This window comes from Platichthys flesus, chromosome 10 (assembly GCF_949316205.1).
Source record: "Platichthys flesus chromosome 10, fPlaFle2.1, whole genome shotgun sequence".
Taxonomy (NCBI): domain Eukaryota; kingdom Metazoa; phylum Chordata; class Actinopteri; order Pleuronectiformes; family Pleuronectidae; genus Platichthys; species Platichthys flesus.
The window spans coordinates 24,155,208-24,172,097 of record NC_084954.1 but is presented as its reverse complement, the minus strand read 5'-3'; the positions used below and the strand labels follow the sequence as shown (position 1 = coordinate 24,172,097).

Genomic DNA, 16,890 nt, shown 5'->3' with positions numbered 1-16,890 from the left:
TATGAAATTGTGAAAAGTCAAAGAGCTGTCTAGGTCAGCAATCAAGTGTCCACAAAGGAGAGCTTGGGCGGAGGTGATGAGCAGCCATTGTTATGCACACCTACAAACGGGGTACCACAGCAAGGGAGATTTGTGCCAAGAGGTTAGCTTGGACATCCAACACTTGTGGATTATCGCTTCTCGGCCTTTTGGCTAAGATCAAGTGTAGTATCTGTTCTTATCAGTTTAATATCTGATATGTTCTCTATATGAGGACTACATATTAAGCAGATTTTTGGCAAGAGGAGCAGAAATTTGGAGCTTGCTCCCTTCTCTCCACGCATCGACCTAGCATTGCAGTGCCGCTGGGAACGGTGCACTCTGTTCTTACCTTGTAGAAAAGCAAGCACTCAAACAATTGTGGAGGTTTCAAGGTGAATTCTACACTGGGTGAATGAAACTGAGGGAATGGCCTTGCAGAGTTTGACAAGTGTGCAAAACTGCTCTGATGACTCACTGCCTTGTGAAGCGATTATGCATGAATCTCCACGGGGTCACAATGAGCATCAACTGGATTCCAAATAGAATCAGAAGCATTTGTCAAAAACTGAAACGTGTTTTCACTCAACATCTCCTGGGAGACTTGGTGAGAAAGCAGAGTCCGCTTTTGGACCCAATGTAAGTGGTTCAGGGATGTATTGCTTAAAAAGGCTTAAAAGCCAATCACTAGTCAGGGCAGGAGCAAATAAAGCCTTGTATAATTTGTGTTGGCAGATGGGGGCGTGGTGGGAATGTTGTATACTAGAATCTGACATGCGGAAAGCAAAGAGAGGCCCACCGCGAAGGTGGTGACTGTGACCGAGAGGCTCCACCGCTGCTCTCGAGCAGAGGGCCATGCTGACTCTGGTTTCTCTTCATAACGCACAAGTCTTTCGCCTTTTACTAAAGACTTCCGTGGAGAGGAACAAACATGAGTTGAATCTATTTTTGGCAGGCTTTGCTGTATGGCTGAGCCTTATGAAATTGTGAAAAGTCAAAGAGCTGTTTAGGTCAGCAATCAAGTGTCCACAAAGGAGAGCTTGGGCGGAGGTGATGAGCAGCCATTATTATGCACACCTACAAACGGGGTACCACAGCAAGGGAGATTTGTGCCAAGAGGTTAGCTTGGACATCCAACACTTGTGGATTATCGCTTCTCGGCCTTTTGGCTAAGATCAAGTGTAGTATCTGTTCTTATCAGTTTAATATCTGATATGTCCTCTATATGAGGACTACATATTAAGCAGATTTTTGGCAAGAGGAGCAGAAATTTGGAGCTTGCTCCCTTCTCTCCACGCATCGACCTAGCATTGCAGTGCCGCTGGGAACGGTGCACTCTGTTCTTACCTTGTAGAAAAGCAAACACTCAAACAATTGTGGAGGTTTCAAGGTGAATTCTACACTGGGTCAATGAAACTGAGGGAATGGCCTGGCAGAGTTTGACAAGTGTGCAAAACTGCTCTTATGACTCACTGCCTTGTGAAGTGATTATGCATGACTCTGCACGGGGTCACAATGAGCATCAACTGGATTCCAAATAGAATCAGAAGCATTTGTCAAAAACTGAAACGTGTTTTCACTCAACATCTCCTGGGAGACTTGGTGAGAAAGCAGAGTCCGCTTTTGGACCCAATGTAAGTGGTTCAGGGATGTATCGCTTAAAAAGGCTTAAAAGCCAATCACTAGTCAGGGCAGGAGAAAATAAAGCCTTGTATAATTTGTGTTGGCAGATGGGGGCGTGGTGGGAATGTTGTATACTAGAATCTGACATGCGCAAAGCAAAGAGAGGCCCACCGCGAAGGTGGTGACTGTGACCGAGAGGCTCCACCGCTGCTCTCGAGCAGAGGGCCATGCTGACTCTGGTTTCTCTTCATAACGCACAAGTCTTTCGCCTTTTACTAAAGACTTCCGTGGAGAGGAACAAACATGAGTTGAATCTATTTTTGGCAGGCTTTGCTGTATGGCTGAGCCTTATGAAATTGTGAAAAGTCAAAGAGCTGTCTAGGTCAGCAATCAGGTGTCCACAAAGGAGAGCTTGGGCGGAGGTGATGAGCAGCCATTGTTATGCACACCTACAAACGGGGTACCACAGCAAGGGAGATTTGTGCCAAGAGGTTAGCTTGGACATCCAACACTTGTGGATTATCGCTTCTCGGCCTTTTGGCTAAGATCAAGTGTAGTATCTGTTCTTATCAGTTTAATATCTGATATGTCCTCTATATGAGGACTACATATTAAGCAGATTTTTGGCAAGAGGAGCAGAAATTTGGAGCTTGCTCCCTTCTCTCCACGCATCGACCTAGCATTGCAGTGCCGCTGGGAACGGTGCACTCTGTTCTTACCTTGTAGAAAAGCAAACACTCAAACAATTGTGGAGGTTTCAAGATGAATTCTACACTGGGTCAATGAAACTGAGGGAATGGCCTGGCAGAGTTTGACAAGTGTGCAAAACTGCTCTGATGACTCACTGCCTTGTGAAGCGATTATGCATGAATCTCCACGGGGTCACAATGAGCATCAACTGGATTCCAAATAGAATCAGAAGCATTTGTCAAAAACTGAAACGTGTTTTCACTCAACATCTCCTGGGAGACTTGGTGAGAAAGCAGAGTCCGCTTTTGGACCCAATGTAAGTGGTTCAGGGATGTATTGCTTAAAAAGGCTTAAAAGCCAATCACTAGTCAGGGCAGGAGCAAATAAAGCCTTGTATAATTTGTGTTGGCAGATGGGGGCGTGGTGGGAATGTTGTATACTAGAATCTGACATGCGGAAAGCAAAGAGAGGCCCACCGCGAAGGTGGTGACTGAGACCGAGAGGCTCCACCGCTGCTCTCGAGCAGAGGGCCATGCTGACTCTGGTTTCTCTTCATGACGCACAAGTCTTTCGCCTTTTACTAAAGACCTCCGTGGAGAGGAACAAACATGAGTTGAATCTATTTTTGGCAGGCTTTGCTGTTTGGCTGAGCCTTATGAAATTGTGAAAAGTCAAAGAGCTGTCTAGGTCAGCAATCAGGTGTCCACAAAGGAGAGCTTGGGCGGAGGTGATGAGCAGCCATTGTAATGCACACCTACAAACGGGGTACCACAGCAAGGGAGATTTGTGCCAAGAGGTTAGCGTGGACATCCAACACTTGTGGATTATCGCTTCTCGGCCTTTTGGCTAAGATCAAGTGTAGTATCTGTTCTTATCAGTTTAATATCTGATATGTCCTCTATATGAGGACTACATATTAAGCAGATTTTTGGCAAGAGGAGCAGAAATTTGGAGCTTGCTCCCTTCTCTCCACGCATCGACCTGTATTGCAGTGCCGCTGGGAACGGTGCACTCTGTTCTTACCTTGTAGAAAAGCAAACAATTGTGGAGGTTTCAAGGTGAATTCTACACTGGGTCAATGAAACTGAGGGAATGGCCTGGCAGAGTTTGACAAGTGTGCAAGACTGCTCTGATGACTCACTGCCTTGTGAAGCGATTATGCATGAATCTCCACAGGGTCACAATGAGCATCAACTGGATTCCAAATAGAATCAGAAGCATTTGTCAAAAACTGAAACGTGTTTTCACTCAACATCTCCTGGGAGACTTGGTGAGAAAGCAGAGTCCGCTTTTGGACCCAATGTAAGTGGTTCAGGGATGTATTGCTTAAAAAGGCTTAAAAGCCAATCACTAGTCAGGGCAGGAGCAAATAAAGCCTTGTATAATTTGTGTTGGCAGATGGGGGCGTGGTGGGAATGTTGTATACTAGAATCTGACATGCGGAAAGCAAAGAGAGGCCCACCGCGAAGGTGGTGACTGTGACCGAGAGGCTCCACCGCTGCTCTCGAGCAGAGGGCCATGCTGACTCTGGTTTCTCTTCATAACGCACAAGTCTTTCGCCTTTTACTAAAGACTTCCGTGGAGAGGAACAAACATGAGTTGAATCTATTTTTGGCAGGCTTTGCTGTATGGCTGAGCCTTATGAAATTGTGAAAAGTCAAAGAGCTGTCTAGGTCAGCAATCAGGTGTCCACAAAGGAGAGCTTGGGCGGAGGTGATGAGCAGCCATTGTAATGCACACCTACAAACGGGGTACCACAGCAAGAGAGATTTGTGCCAAGAGGTTAGCGTGGACATCCAACACTTGTGGATTATCGCTTCTCGGCCTTTTGGCTAAGATCAAGTGTAGTATCTGTTCTTATCAGTTTAATATCTGATATGTCCTCTATATGAGGACTACATATTAAGCAGATTTTTGGCAAGAGGAGCAGAAATTTGGAGCTTGCTCCCTTCTCTCCACGCATCGACCTAGCATTGCAGTGCCGCTGGGAACGGTGCACTCTGTTCTTACCTTGTAGAAAAGCAAACACTCAAACAATTGTGGAGGTTTCAAGGTGAATTCTACACTGGGTCAATGAAACTGAGGGAATGGCCTGGCAGAGTTTGACAAGTGTGCAAAACTGCTCTGATGACTCACTGCCTTGTGAAGCGATTATGCATGACTCTGCACGGGGTCACAATGAGCATTACCTGGATTCCAAATAGAATCAGAAGCATTTGTCAAAAACTGAAACGTGTTTTCACTCAACATCTCCTGGGAGACTTGGTGAGAAAGCAGAGTCCGCTTTTGGACCCAATGTAAGTGGTTCAGGGATGTATTGCTTAAAAAGGCTTAAAAGCCAATCACTAGTCAGGGCAGGAGCAAATAAAGCCTTGTATAATTTGTGTTGGCAGATGGGGGCGTGGTGGGAATGTTGTATACTAGAATCTGACATGCGGAAAGCAAAGAGAGGCCCACCGCGAAGGTGGTGACTGAGACCGAGAGGCTCCACCGCTGCTCTCGAGCAGAGGGCCATGCTGACTCTGGTTTCTCTTCATAACGCACAAGTCTTTCGCCTTTTACTAAAGACTTCCGTGGAGAGGAACAAACATGAGTTGAATCTATTTTTGGCAGGCTTTGCTGTTTGGCTGAGCCTTATGAAATTGTGAAAAGTCAAAGAGCTGTCTAGGTCAGCAATCAGGTGTCCACAATGGAGAGCTTGGGCGGAGGTGATGAGCAGCCATTGTAATGCACACCTACAAACGGGGTACCACAGCAAGGGAGATTTGTGCCAAGAGGTTAGCGTGGACATCCAACACTTGTGGATTATCGCTTCTCGGCCTTTTGGCTAAGATCATGTGTAGTATCTGTTCTTATCAGTTTAATATCTGATATGTCCTCTATATGAGGACTACATATTAAGCAGATTTTTGGCAAGAGGAGCAGAAATTTGGAGCTTGCTCCCTTCTCTCCACGCATCGACCTAGCATTGCAGTGCCGCTGGGAACAGTGCACTCTGTTCTTACCTTGTAGAAAAGCAAACAATTGTGGAGGTTTCAAGGTGAATTCTACACTGGGTCAATGAAACTGAGGGAATGGCCTGGCAGAGTTTGACAAGTGTGCAAGACTGCTCTGATGACTCACTGCCTTGTGAAGCGATTATGCATGAATCTCCACAGGGTCACAATGAGCATCAACTGGATTCCAAATAGAATCAGAAGCATTTGTCAAAAACTGAAACGTGTTTTCACTCAACATCTCCTGGGAGACTTGGTGAGAAAGCAGAGTCCGCTTTTGGACCCAATGTAAGTGGTTCAGGGATGTATTGCTTAAAAAGGCTTAAAAGCCAATCACTAGTCAGGGCAGGAGCAAATAAAGCCTTGTATAATTTGTGTTGGCAGATGGGGGCGTGGTGGGAATGTTGTATACTAGAATCTGACATGCGGAAAGCAAAGAGAGGCCCACCGCGAAGGTGGTGACTGTGACCGAGAGGCTCCACCGCTGCTCTCGAGCAGAGGGCCATGCTGACTCTGGTTTCTCTTCATAACGCACAAGTCTTTCGCCTTTTACTAAAGACTTCCGTGGAGAGGAACAAACATGAGTTGAATCAATTTTTGGCAGGCTTTGCTGTATGGCTGAGCCTTATGAAATTGTGAAAAGTCAAAGAGCTGTTTAGGTCAGCAATCAAGTGTCCACAAAGGAGAGCTTGGGCGGAGGTGATGAGCAGCCATTATTATGCACACCTACAAACGGGGTACCACAGCAAGGGAGATTTGTGCCAAGAGGTTAGCTTGGACATCCAACACTTGTGGATTATCGCTTCTCGGCCTTTTGGCTAAGATCAAGTGTAGTATCTGTTCTTATCAGTTTAATATCTGATATGTCCTCTATATGAGGACTACATATTAAGCAGATTTTTGGCAAGAGGAGCAGAAATTTGGAGCTTGCTCCCTTCTCTCCACGCATCGACCTAGCATTGCAGTGCCGCTGGGAACGGTGCACTCTGTTCTTACCTTGTAGAAAAGCAAACACTCAAACAATTGTGGAGGTTTCAAGGTGAATTCTACACTGGGTCAATGAAACTGAGGGAATGGCCTGGCAGAGTTTGACAAGTGTGCAAAACTGCTCTTATGACTCACTGCCTTGTGAAGTGATTATGCATGACTCTGCACGGGGTCACAATGAGCATCAACTGGATTCCAAATAGAATCAGAAGCATTTGTCAAAAACTGAAACGTGTTTTCACTCAACATCTCCTGGGAGACTTGGTGAGAAAGCAGAGTCCGCTTTTGGACCCAATGTAAGTGGTTCAGGGATGTATCGCTTAAAAAGGCTTAAAAGCCAATCACTAGTCAGGGCAGGAGAAAATAAAGCCTTGTATAATTTGTGTTGGCAGATGGGGGCGTGGTGGGAATGTTGTATACTAGAATCTGACATGCGCAAAGCAAAGAGAGGCCCACCGCGAAGGTGGTGACTGTGACCGAGAGGCTCCACCGCTGCTCTCGAGCAGAGGGCCATGCTGACTCTGGTTTCTCTTCATAACGCACAAGTCTTTCGCCTTTTACTAAAGACTTCCGTGGAGAGGAACAAACATGAGTTGAATCTATTTTTGGCAGGCTTTGCTGTATGGCTGAGCCTTATGAAATTGTGAAAAGTCAAAGAGCTGTCTAGGTCAGCAATCAGGTGTCCACAAAGGAGAGCTTGGGCGGAGGTGATGAGCAGCCATTGTTATGCACACCTACAAACGGGGTACCACAGCAAAGGAGATTTGTGCCAAGAGGTTAGCTTGGACATCCAACACTTGTGGATTATCGCTTCTCGGCCTTTTGGCTAAGATCAAGTGTAGTATCTGTTCTTATCAGTTTAATATCTGATATGTCCTCTATATGAGGACTACATATTAAGCAGATTTTTGGCAAGAGGAGCAGAAATTTGGAGCTTGCTCCCTTCTCTCCACGCATCGACCTAGCATTGCAGTGCCGCTGGGAACGGTGCACTCTGTTCTTACCTTGTAGAAAAGCAAACACTCAAACAATTGTGGAGGTTTCAAGATGAATTCTACACTGGGTCAATGAAACTGAGGGAATGGCCTGGCAGAGTTTGACAAGTGTGCAAAACTGCTCTGATGACTCACTGCCTTGTGAAGCGATTATGCATGAATCTCCACGGGGTCACAATGAGCATCAACTGGATTCCAAATAGAATCAGAAGCATTTGTCAAAAACTGAAACGTGTTTTCACTCAACATCTCCTGGGAGACTTGGTGAGAAAGCAGAGTCCGCTTTTGGACCCAATGTAAGTGGTTCAGGGATGTATTGCTTAAAAAGGCTTAAAAGCCAATCACTAGTCAGGGCAGGAGCAAATAAAGCCTTGTATAATTTGTGTTGGCAGATGGGGGCGTGGTGGGAATGTTGTATACTAGAATCTGACATGCGGAAAGCAAAGAGAGGCCCACCGCGAAGGTGGTGACTGAGACCGAGAGGCTCCACCGCTGCTCTCGAGCAGAGGGCCATGCTGACTCTGGTTTCTCTTCATGACGCACAAGTCTTTCGCCTTTTACTAAAGACCTCCGTGGAGAGGAACAAACATGAGTTGAATCTATTTTTGGCAGGCTTTGCTGTTTGGCTGAGCCTTATGAAATTGTGAAAAGTCAAAGAGCTGTCTAGGTCAGCAATCAGGTGTCCACAAAGGAGAGCTTGGGCGGAGGTGATGAGCAGCCATTGTAATGCACACCTACAAACGGGGTACCACAGCAAGGGAGATTTGTGCCAAGAGGTTAGCGTGGACATCCAACACTTGTGGATTATCGCTTCTCGGCCTTTTGGCTAAGATCAAGTGTAGTATCTGTTCTTATCAGTTTAATATCTGATATGTCCTCTATATGAGGACTACATATTAAGCAGATTTTTGGCAAGAGGAGCAGAAATTTGGAGCTTGCTCCCTTCTCTCCACGCATCGACCTGTATTGCAGTGCCGCTGGGAACGGTGCACTCTGTTCTTACCTTGTAGAAAAGCAAACAATTGTGGAGGTTTCAAGGTGAATTCTACACTGGGTCAATGAAACTGAGGGAATGGCCTGGCAGAGTTTGACAAGTGTGCAAGACTGCTCTGATGACTCACTGCCTTGTGAAGCGATTATGCATGAATCTCCACAGGGTCACAATGAGCATCAACTGGATTCCAAATAGAATCAGAAGCATTTGTCAAAAACTGAAACGTGTTTTCACTCAACATCTCCTGGGAGACTTGGTGAGAAAGCAGAGTCCGCTTTTGGACCCAATGTAAGTGGTTCAGGGATGTATTGCTTAAAAAGGCTTAAAAGCCAATCACTAGTCAGGGCAGGAGCAAATAAAGCCTTGTATAATTTGTGTTGGCAGATGGGGGCGTGGTGGGAATGTTGTATACTAGAATCTGACATGCGGAAAGCAAAGAGAGGCCCACCGCGAAGGTGGTGACTGTGACCGAGAGGCTCCACCGCTGCTCTCGAGCAGAGGGCCATGCTGACTCTGGTTTCTCTTCATAACGCACAAGTCTTTCGCCTTTTACTAAAGACTTCCGTGGAGAGGAACAAACATGAGTTGAATCTATTTTTGGCAGGCTTTGCTGTATGGCTGAGCCTTATGAAATTGTGAAAAGTCAAAGAGCTGTCTAGGTCAGCAATCAAGTGTCCACAAAGGAGAGCTTGGGCGGAGGTGATGAGCAGCCATTGTTATGCACACCTACAAATGGGGTACCACAGCAAGGGAGATTTGTGCCAAGAGGTTAGCTTGGACATCCAACACTTGTGGATTATCGCTTCTCGGCCTTTTGGCTAAGATCAAGTGTAGTATCTGTTCTTATCAGTTTAATATCTGATATGTGCTCTATATGAGGACTACATATTAAGCAGATTTTTGGCAAGAGGAGCAGAGATTTGGAGCTTGCTCCCTTCTCTCCACGCATCGACCTAGCATTGCAGTGCCGCTGGGAACGGTGCACTCTGTTCTTACCTTGTAGAAAAGCAAGCACTCAACCAATTGTGGAGGTTTCAAGGTGAATTCTACACTGGGTCAATGAAACTGAGGGAATGGCCTTGCAGAGTTTGACAAGTGTGCAAAACTGCTCTGATGACTCACTGCCTTGTGAAGCGATTATGCATGAATCTCCACGGGGTCACAATGAGCATCAACTGGATTCCAAATAGAATCAGAAGCATTTGTCAAAAACTGAAACGTGTTTTCACTCAACATCTCCTGGGAGACTTGGTGAGAAAGCAGAGTCCGCTTTTGGACCCAATGTAAGTGGTTCAGGGATGTATTGCTTAAAAAGGCTTAAAAGCCAATCACTAGTCAGGGCAGGAGCAAATAAAGCCTTGTATAATTTGTGTTGGCAGATGGGGGCGTGGTGGGAATGTTGTATACTAGAATCTGACATGCGGAAAGCAAAGAGAGGCCCACCGCGAAGGTGGTGACTGTGACCGAGAGGCTCCACCGCTGCTCTCGAGCAGAGGGCCATGCTGACTCTGGTTTCTCTTCATAACGCACAAGTCTTTCGCCTTTTACTAAAGACTTCCGTGGAGAGGAACAAACATGAGTTGAATCTATTTTTGGCAGGCTTTGCTGTATGGCTGAGCCTTATGAAATTGTGAAAAGTCAAAGAGCTGTCTAGGTCAGCAATCAAGTGTCCACAAAGGAGAGCTTGGGCGGAGGTGATGAGCAGCCATTGTTATGCACACCTACAAACGGGGTACCACAGCAAGGGAGATTTGTGCCAAGAGGTTAGCTTGGACATCCAACACTTGTGGATTATCGCTTCTCGGCCTTTTGGCTAAGATCAAGTGTAGTATCTGTTCTTATCAGTTTAATATCTGATATGTTCTCTATATGAGGACTACATATTAAGCAGATTTTTGGCAAGAGGAGCAGAAATTTGGAGCTTGCTCCCTTCTCTCCACGCATCGACCTAGCATTGCAGTGCCGCTGGGAACGGTGCACTCTGTTCTTACCTTGTAGAAAAGCAAGCACTCAAACAATTGTGGAGGTTTCAAGGTGAATTCTACACTGGGTCAATGAAACTGAGGGAATGGCCTTGCAGAGTTTGACAAGTGTGCAAAACTGCTCTGATGACTCACTGCCTTGTGAAGCGATTATGCATGAATCTCCACGGGGTCACAATGAGCATCAACTGGATTCCAAATAGAATCAGAAGCATTTGTCAAAAACTGAAACGTGTTTTCACTCAACATCTCCTGGGAGACTTGGTGAGAAAGCAGAGTCCGCTTTTGGACCCAATGTAAGTGGTTCAGGGATGTATTGCTTAAAAAGGCTTAAAAGCCAATCACTAGTCAGGGCAGGAGCAAATAAAGCCTTGTATAATTTGTGTTGGCAGATGGGGGCGTGGTGGGAATGTTGTATACTAGAATCTGACATGCGGAAAGCAAAGAGAGGCCCACCGCGAAGGTGGTGACTGTGACCGAGAGGCTCCACCGCTGCTCTCGAGCAGAGGGCCATGCTGACTCTGGTTTCTCTTCATAACGCACAAGTCTTTCGCCTTTTACTAAAGACTTCCGTGGAGAGGAACAAACATGAGTTGAATCTATTTTTGGCAGGCTTTGCTGTTTGGCTGAGCCTTATGAAATTGTGAAAAGTCAAAGAGCTGTCTAGGTCAGCAATCAGGTGTCCACAAAGGAGAGCTTGGGCGGAGGTGATGAGCAGCCATTGTAATGCACACCTACAAACGGGGTACCACAGCAAGGGAGATTTGTGCCAAGAGGTTAGCGTGGACATCCAACACTTGTGGATTATCGCTTCTCGGCCTTTTGGCTAAGATCAAGTGTAGTATCTGTTCTTATCAGTTTAATATCTGATATGTCCTCTATATGAGGACTACATATTAAGCAGATTTTTGGCAAGAGGAGCAGAAATTTGGAGCTTGCTCCCTTCTCTCCACGCATCGACCTAGCATTGCAGTGCCGCTGGGAACGGTGCACTCTGTTCTTACCTTGTAGAAAAGCAAACACTCAAACAATTGTGGAGGTTTCAAGGTGAATTCTACACTGGGTCAATGAAACTGAGGGAATGGCCTGGCAGAGTTTGACAAGTGTGCAAAACTGCTCTTATGACTCACTGCCTTGTGAAGTGATTATGCATGACTCTGCACGGGGTCACAATGAGCATCAACTGGATTCCAAATAGAATCAGAAGCATTTGTCAAAAACTGAAACGTGTTTTCACTCAACATCTCCTGGGAGACTTGGTGAGAAAGCAGAGTCCGCTTTTGGACCCAATGTAAGTGGTTCAGGGATGTATTGCTTAAAAAGGCTTAAAAGCCAATCACTAGTCAGGGCAGGAGCAAATAAAGCCTTGTATAATTTGTGTTGGCAGATGGGGGCGTGGTGGGAATGTTGTATACTAGAATCTGACATGCGCAAAGCAAAGAGAGGCCCACCGCGAAGGTGGTGACTGTGACCGAGAGGCTCCACCGCTGCTCTCGAGCAGAGGGCCATGCTGACTCTGGTTTCTCTTCATAACGCACAAGTCTTTCGCCTTTTACTAAAGACTTCCGTGGAGAGGAACAAACATGAGTTGAATCTATTTTTGGCAGGCTTTGCTGTATGGCTGAGCCTTATGAAATTGTGAAAAGTCAAAGAGCTGTCTAGGTCAGCAATCAAGTGTCCACAAAGGAGAGCTTGGGCGGAGGTGATGAGCAGCCATTGTTATGCACACCTACAAACGGGGTACCACAGCAAGGGAGATTTGTGCCAAGAGGTTAGCTTGGACATCCAACACTTGTGGATTATCGCTTCTCGGCCTTTTGGCTAAGATCTAGCCAGGTGAGAAGGGTTTGCGGACGTGGATTGTCATAATGACGTCAGCAACAGTTTCACAGCAGGGACTTCCCGTGCTGAAAAATACTTTGAGATTCATTTGGAAGAGTACTGAAGTTTTTTTGGATAGGAGAGAATTTGGAGTTAATATTCTTTTTGGAGCCTTGTCCCTCAAGATAGATGACCTCCTCTGCTTGCAGAGAAATGCCACCGACCGTTTTTTTGATGTTACGTTCTATAATCTCACCAAGATGGAGGAAACGAAAAGGTTGGCTGATCGTTTGGCTGATGGACCACTGAGGGAGTACCAGATTCAAAGCCTTTGCCGAACTGGTGAGCGTGTTATCACAATTCATAACTATAATCCCTGGGTAACTGAAGAAGCAACCAGATACTTCCTTTCTAAGCATGTGACAGTGATTTCGAGCATGAGGGAAATCAGGGACTCTCTTGACGTTTGGACTGGAAAAAGACAATGTCGTGTGCGGCTGAAGGATGACCCAGATGGTCACGATGGCTACCACCACCCCCCTGCCTCCTTCACCATAGGCACAAATAGAGGATATCTGTACTACTCGGGCCAGCCTATTTACTGCAGAAAATGCACAGACTTTGGTCACACGGCAGAATCCTGCACGCAGGTGAGGTGCAGAAATTGCAAGGGTCTAGGACACAAAATGGGGACTTGTGACCGTTCCAGAAAATGCAATCTTTGTGGGTCTGAAGGACATTTATTTAAGCACTGCCCTGAGGTCCGCTCCTCCTATGCAAGCATTGTAAGGCGACCAATGTGCGAAGATCCTGATGCCTCCTCCCTGAGAGCAATTAACGAGGTAATTGATCAAATGTTTGTGGACAATGAGATTGAGGCAAATGTGGTTGATCCACCTGAACGAGCACCTCCCCCAGAGAAGAAGAAGGGGGAGGAGACTACAACCTCAGAGGAGAGCCAACCTGTTCCTGAGTGGACCACAGTGGAAAGCAGGGGAGGCAAGGGGAAAAAAAGGAGGATCGAGACAAGCGCTGTGCCCCTGGGAGTGGATAGCGTGTTCAGTGTTCTTTCTGAGGTTGTGGAGGAGTCGCAGGAGGAAGGGGAGATGGAGGGGCTGCAGGTGAACAGCGATCAGGATGTGAAGGCTGCTGCCAGGGTGGATGGGCTGGAGGGTGGAGAACATGGACAAATTCCAGTGCAGACTGAGGTGACAGACTCTGACGGCAGCATGCCCCCGTCCGGGTGTGTCCTGGTGGAGTCCCTGGCTCCGAACAACTCTGACAGGGATTTGGTTTCAGAGCAATGCTCATTGCTTCCAGAGGGTAATACCCCCAACTCAGGGCACGCGGTGCCCGAGGAAAAGACACATAGGGAAGGCATTGAATTTGACTGTGAAGTTGAAAATTAGAGAAAACACAGTGTCTCGTCTTTGATGGTTTGTTTGTTTGTTTTGTTTTTTGTCTCATTCCTCATTTACCAGAATGTCCTCATTACATATAGTTTCCATAAATGTTAGAGGTTTGAGGAACAAGGCCAAAAGGGAAGTGGTCTTTTCTCATTTATGTTCAATCAACTTTTCTTTATGCCTTTTGCAAGAGGTCCACTTGAAAAATGAAGACGACGTGAACCTATTCTCAAAAGAGTGGACCAAAGGTGAATCTAGGTGGAGCATTGGGGGGGTCCATTCATCTGGGGTGGGAACACTATGTGGGAATAATGAAGTCCAAGTGGTTGGCAGTTTTTCAGTGGTACAGGGGAGGGTTTTGGTAACAGATAGTGACTGGAAGGGAAAGGGGTTAAGAGTTATTAACATATATGCCCACTCTTCTCCAAAGGAGAGAAGGGAGCTTTTTCTTAGTCTTGACACTGCTTTCATGACCAACCGCCATGTGGTAATTGGAGGAGACTTCAATTCCCAAAGTGAGGGCAGCAAGGCCGAGGCCAGTTTAATAAATATTGTTACAAAGTATAATTTGGTGGATTCATATAAAAAAGCTAACCCAGACGATCTTGGCTTCACATGGTCAAATAGTAGAGGGGCGAAGAGTAGGATAGACTATATATTTTGTCCGGTAGAATTTCAGGTGACAGGGGCGAAAGTATCACCAGTTTTTTACACAGATCACAACATGCTCTCAGTAAAACTAACCTCAATGATGATCAAAAATGGTAAAGGGTATTGGAAATTAAACAACAATATTCTAGAGCTCCAGCAGTTTAGGGTAGCATTAAAGTGTTTTCTAAAAGATTGCTTTCATATGAGAGTATTTTATGAAAATGTCTGTGAATGGTGGGAAAGCACAAAGCTGCGTATTAGATACTACACACAGAATTACTCAAAAGAATCAAGGAAAGAGGAATTTAAATTATACTACCGACTGCAAAAAGCCATAAATAAATTAATGGAACAGAGAAATGCAGGTGGACAAATTGATAAGGACTTGCTGAAACATTTGCAAGATAAACAGAGGTTATTTTTTCACAACAGAGCAGAGGCCTATAAATTCCGGTGTCTTAGAGAGAAGTGGGAGAGTGACGAAAAGTGTTCTCCCTACTTCTTTAGACAGTCCAAAGCACAGGCAAAGAGGAGGAGCATAGTTTCCGTTTTAAATGAAACAGGTGAGGAGATTAACGATCCTGATGGGATTGCTCAAGTTATCTCTAATCATTTTTCTACGTTTTTTAAAGCAGAAAAGGTTGACTACATGAAAGGTGCAACATTGTTAGACAATATAGACAGATTCATACCTGAAGATCTGAGAACAGAGCTAGATAAAGATTTTACTTTAGAAGAAATCCTGAGGGCAACCATGTCTTTGAAAAAGGGCAAGGTGCCAGGAATAGATGGGATCACAAAAGAATTTTATATAATATTTTGGGAAGACATTGGGTCATGGCTGTTAGAGTTGTTCACTTATATATGTACATCTGGGATTATGGGGGAATCCATGAGAAAAGGGGTGATATCCCTGCTGTTTAAAAAAGGTGATGTCAACAAAATATCAAACTACAGGCCTCTAACAATGCTTTGTACAGATTATAAGATTTTTAGTAAGGTTTTGACAAACCGTTTGGTGTCAGCTCTACCCTTAATCATCGGCTCAGATCAGACATGTGCAGTACCTGGCAGGCAACTAAACTGGAATTTACAAATGCATAGAGATATACTATCTTATTCTCAGGACAGAAATATACCACTAATTGTCCTCAGTCTTGACCAGGAAAAAGCCTTTGACAGAGTTGATCACAATTTTTTGTTTAGGACACTAAAGAAATTTGGCTTCGGTGCTAGATTCAGGAGTTGGTTGAGGATTTTATACACAGAAGTCGGAAGCAGTGTTAATGTTAATGGCAACCTTGGTGAATTCTTTAAACAAACCAGAGGGGTCAGACAGGGATGTCCAGCATCAGCCCCCTTGTATGTGCTATTCATTGAAACGCTGGCATGTGCAATCAGGAAAAATGTTAACATCAAGGGTATACAGCTGCCTGGTGGTGAATCCTTGACCATATCCCAGTATGCAGATGACACTGTACTGTATTTAAAAGATGATTTCTGTCTGCGCGAAGCTATGCAGGTCATCGACACATTCTCAGTTGCTTCTGGTTCTAGAGTCAATACAGGAAAATCCCAAATCAAATACTTTGGAAAGTGGAAGGACAGAGTTGATAACCCTTTAGGGTTCTCTCTGTGTGCGGGGCCAATGACTTTACTGGGAATATCCTTTGGAAATAACAATGATGGAGAAACTAATTGGGAGACAAAATTGGGAAAAGTGCTGAAAAAACTAAATATGTGGAAATTAAGAAGGCTGTCCATTAGTGGTAAGATTTTGGTTATTAAATCTGATTTATTGCCGACATTACTTCATGTGGCTTATATTTTCCCCATGCCGGCTTTAGTTTGTTTAAAACTTCAAAAATCTCTGTTTCAGTTCATATGGGGAGGGTATGAATACATTAAAAGAGCTACAATGTATCAGCCGGTCGAAAGAGGTGGTAGGGACATGCCAAATTTAGGTTTGAAGTTCAAAGTTTTGTTTTTTTCAAATACATGTAGAATAATGTTAAACCCACCTGAACACAAATGCCAACCATTGATTAAATTCTGGCTCTCTATTCATCTGAGACCTCTTGTGGCGAAATGGGAAAACAGTTTTCCGAAAGCAGAGGTCATGCCAGATCATTATAAAAAAATGATAAGTTGGGCAAAGAAATACAAGGAGTGTTGGAAAAGAGATTCAGTAGTTAATCACAAAAAGCTGTATGAAACGTTGATTGCTAAGTTTGACCCTAAAAATGGTTTGCATGTTCATAGTGACGTGTGGAGAAGAACCCAATGCAAGAGTCTAGAAAACAGATTAAGAGATTTTAATTGGTTGGTGCTTCATAGGAAATTACCTGTGAGGAATACTCTATTTAATCATGATTTAACATTAAATAGGATATGCCCAAGACGTGGATGCAATGGGGTAGAAACCGTGGAACATGCATTATTTGAATGTCCCTTTGCAAAACAATTGTGGAAGAAATTGGGCCAAAGATTCGGTTTTCTAAAAGAGGTGAACTGGGAAAAAGTTCTGTTCATGGATTTTAGTTTAGAGGGGGACAAAGGTGTGTGCAAAGCCTTAGAACTTACATCAATTGTGAAGGCTAAGTTATGGGAGGTAAGAGGTAGTATAATAAATGAGACGGAAAAGTGGTCGATAGAAAACACTACACACAGTATTGAAGACATTATGCGGCGAAAACTTAAATTGGAGGCGAGCAAATGGGGCATCGA

General features: G+C 44.9%; 24 non-coding genes across 24 annotated transcripts; all 24 read left to right on the top strand.

The window, feature by feature from the left end:
* The first annotated feature begins 172 nt into the window (after positions 1-172).
* LOC133962674 (U2 spliceosomal RNA) lies at positions 173-364 on the top strand. Its single transcript, XR_009922253.1, has one exon. It is a non-coding gene; the product is annotated as a U2 spliceosomal RNA (small nuclear RNA).
* Positions 365-877: 513 nt separating this feature from the next.
* Positions 878-990, top strand: LOC133963277 (U5 spliceosomal RNA). Its single transcript, XR_009922784.1, has one exon. It is a non-coding gene; the product is annotated as a U5 spliceosomal RNA (small nuclear RNA).
* Positions 991-1,167: 177 nt separating this feature from the next.
* Positions 1,168-1,359, top strand: LOC133964164 (U2 spliceosomal RNA). The gene has a single exon (XR_009923633.1). It is a non-coding gene; the product is annotated as a U2 spliceosomal RNA (small nuclear RNA).
* A 513-nt stretch (positions 1,360-1,872) lies between these two features.
* Positions 1,873-1,985, top strand: LOC133963276 (U5 spliceosomal RNA). The gene has a single exon (XR_009922783.1). It is a non-coding gene; the product is annotated as a U5 spliceosomal RNA (small nuclear RNA).
* A 177-nt stretch (positions 1,986-2,162) lies between these two features.
* On the top strand, positions 2,163-2,354 carry LOC133964163 (U2 spliceosomal RNA). Its single transcript, XR_009923632.1, has one exon. It is a non-coding gene; the product is annotated as a U2 spliceosomal RNA (small nuclear RNA).
* A 513-nt stretch (positions 2,355-2,867) lies between these two features.
* LOC133963844 (U5 spliceosomal RNA) lies at positions 2,868-2,980 on the top strand. Its single transcript, XR_009923326.1, has one exon. It is a non-coding gene; the product is annotated as a U5 spliceosomal RNA (small nuclear RNA).
* A 177-nt stretch (positions 2,981-3,157) lies between these two features.
* Positions 3,158-3,348, top strand: LOC133962913 (U2 spliceosomal RNA). The gene has a single exon (XR_009922478.1). It is a non-coding gene; the product is annotated as a U2 spliceosomal RNA (small nuclear RNA).
* Positions 3,349-3,853: 505 nt separating this feature from the next.
* LOC133963275 (U5 spliceosomal RNA) lies at positions 3,854-3,966 on the top strand. The gene has a single exon (XR_009922782.1). It is a non-coding gene; the product is annotated as a U5 spliceosomal RNA (small nuclear RNA).
* A 177-nt stretch (positions 3,967-4,143) lies between these two features.
* Positions 4,144-4,335, top strand: LOC133964162 (U2 spliceosomal RNA). The gene has a single exon (XR_009923631.1). It is a non-coding gene; the product is annotated as a U2 spliceosomal RNA (small nuclear RNA).
* A 513-nt stretch (positions 4,336-4,848) lies between these two features.
* Positions 4,849-4,961, top strand: LOC133963702 (U5 spliceosomal RNA). Its single transcript, XR_009923190.1, has one exon. It is a non-coding gene; the product is annotated as a U5 spliceosomal RNA (small nuclear RNA).
* Positions 4,962-5,138: 177 nt separating this feature from the next.
* Positions 5,139-5,330, top strand: LOC133962873 (U2 spliceosomal RNA). Its single transcript, XR_009922440.1, has one exon. It is a non-coding gene; the product is annotated as a U2 spliceosomal RNA (small nuclear RNA).
* A 505-nt stretch (positions 5,331-5,835) lies between these two features.
* Positions 5,836-5,948, top strand: LOC133963169 (U5 spliceosomal RNA). The gene has a single exon (XR_009922682.1). It is a non-coding gene; the product is annotated as a U5 spliceosomal RNA (small nuclear RNA).
* A 177-nt stretch (positions 5,949-6,125) lies between these two features.
* On the top strand, positions 6,126-6,317 carry LOC133964161 (U2 spliceosomal RNA). The gene has a single exon (XR_009923630.1). It is a non-coding gene; the product is annotated as a U2 spliceosomal RNA (small nuclear RNA).
* Positions 6,318-6,830: 513 nt separating this feature from the next.
* On the top strand, positions 6,831-6,943 carry LOC133963274 (U5 spliceosomal RNA). The gene has a single exon (XR_009922781.1). It is a non-coding gene; the product is annotated as a U5 spliceosomal RNA (small nuclear RNA).
* Positions 6,944-7,120: 177 nt separating this feature from the next.
* On the top strand, positions 7,121-7,312 carry LOC133964160 (U2 spliceosomal RNA). Its single transcript, XR_009923629.1, has one exon. It is a non-coding gene; the product is annotated as a U2 spliceosomal RNA (small nuclear RNA).
* A 513-nt stretch (positions 7,313-7,825) lies between these two features.
* Positions 7,826-7,938, top strand: LOC133963843 (U5 spliceosomal RNA). The gene has a single exon (XR_009923325.1). It is a non-coding gene; the product is annotated as a U5 spliceosomal RNA (small nuclear RNA).
* Positions 7,939-8,115: 177 nt separating this feature from the next.
* On the top strand, positions 8,116-8,306 carry LOC133962912 (U2 spliceosomal RNA). Its single transcript, XR_009922477.1, has one exon. It is a non-coding gene; the product is annotated as a U2 spliceosomal RNA (small nuclear RNA).
* A 505-nt stretch (positions 8,307-8,811) lies between these two features.
* On the top strand, positions 8,812-8,924 carry LOC133963272 (U5 spliceosomal RNA). The gene has a single exon (XR_009922779.1). It is a non-coding gene; the product is annotated as a U5 spliceosomal RNA (small nuclear RNA).
* Positions 8,925-9,101: 177 nt separating this feature from the next.
* On the top strand, positions 9,102-9,293 carry LOC133962852 (U2 spliceosomal RNA). Its single transcript, XR_009922420.1, has one exon. It is a non-coding gene; the product is annotated as a U2 spliceosomal RNA (small nuclear RNA).
* A 513-nt stretch (positions 9,294-9,806) lies between these two features.
* On the top strand, positions 9,807-9,919 carry LOC133963271 (U5 spliceosomal RNA). The gene has a single exon (XR_009922778.1). It is a non-coding gene; the product is annotated as a U5 spliceosomal RNA (small nuclear RNA).
* A 177-nt stretch (positions 9,920-10,096) lies between these two features.
* LOC133962673 (U2 spliceosomal RNA) lies at positions 10,097-10,288 on the top strand. The gene has a single exon (XR_009922252.1). It is a non-coding gene; the product is annotated as a U2 spliceosomal RNA (small nuclear RNA).
* A 513-nt stretch (positions 10,289-10,801) lies between these two features.
* LOC133963701 (U5 spliceosomal RNA) lies at positions 10,802-10,914 on the top strand. Its single transcript, XR_009923189.1, has one exon. It is a non-coding gene; the product is annotated as a U5 spliceosomal RNA (small nuclear RNA).
* A 177-nt stretch (positions 10,915-11,091) lies between these two features.
* On the top strand, positions 11,092-11,283 carry LOC133964159 (U2 spliceosomal RNA). Its single transcript, XR_009923628.1, has one exon. It is a non-coding gene; the product is annotated as a U2 spliceosomal RNA (small nuclear RNA).
* Positions 11,284-11,796: 513 nt separating this feature from the next.
* LOC133963270 (U5 spliceosomal RNA) lies at positions 11,797-11,909 on the top strand. The gene has a single exon (XR_009922777.1). It is a non-coding gene; the product is annotated as a U5 spliceosomal RNA (small nuclear RNA).
* Positions 11,910-16,890: the final 4,981 nt, after the last annotated feature.